Source organism: Alosa alosa, chromosome 5 (assembly GCF_017589495.1).
Source record: "Alosa alosa isolate M-15738 ecotype Scorff River chromosome 5, AALO_Geno_1.1, whole genome shotgun sequence".
NCBI classification, from domain to species: Eukaryota; Metazoa; Chordata; class Actinopteri; order Clupeiformes; family Clupeidae; genus Alosa; species Alosa alosa.
Window position 1 is genome coordinate 32,382,460 of NC_063193.1, and position 899 is coordinate 32,383,358.

Consider the following 899-nt stretch of genomic DNA (forward strand, 5'->3'; position numbering starts at 1 on the left):
TACAGTAAATGCCTTAATCATATAGGCCTAATGCAGAGGTGTGTTTGTACAAAGCTAGGGCCTAATGCAGAGGTGTGTTTGGACAAAGCTAGCACTGACATGCACAGTGGCCTTAAAATTAAAGGTGCTCTAAGCGATGCCACACGTTTTTTAGGCTAAAACATTTCATGTCACTTACTGCAAACATCACCTAACCAACCGCTAGCTGCCAGTGACTGTAAAAAAAAACGCGATCTCTGTGGCCTGCCCAGGCTCCAAAAATGGCAACAAAAACAACCTGGGCAAACCTAGCCCATAAAAACATAACAAACTTCTTATATGTCCTGGGTCACAGCAAGAGCTGTTACAGTCTCATGCATATCTTAACAACACTAATCCTAATTTGAAGCTGAGAGTTCTCATTAACAAACATCCATTTCCTAGATCTGGAGATATCAAAAGATAACAAAGGTGAATTGCACACGTCCATGTTTAGAAAACCCACTGATCGGAATACCATACTGAGGGCAGAAAGCTACCACCCACCTTGATTAATAGAGAATATCCCTTTTGGCAAATTTCAAAGGATTAAACGCATATGTGACTCTGAAAATGTTTTTGATAAAAATGCTCAAGACATGATTCAAAGGTTTAAGAGAGGGTATAAACACAAGACCTTAGATACAGCCTACAGTAGAGTTAAAAGAAAAGCAGAGAACAGCTGTTGGTTCAGAAACAGAGGCGACAACAAGAGCCAAACCAAGTATATTTTGTTACACAGTACAGTAGTCAAGCCAATAAGATAAAGCAAATAATCAAGAAGAATTGGGACATAATAAAAAGCCATTCCAAAAATAATTCCGTGACCGGAATCCATGCATTTTCACAGAATTATTTTTGGAATCTGATCCCTTATCATA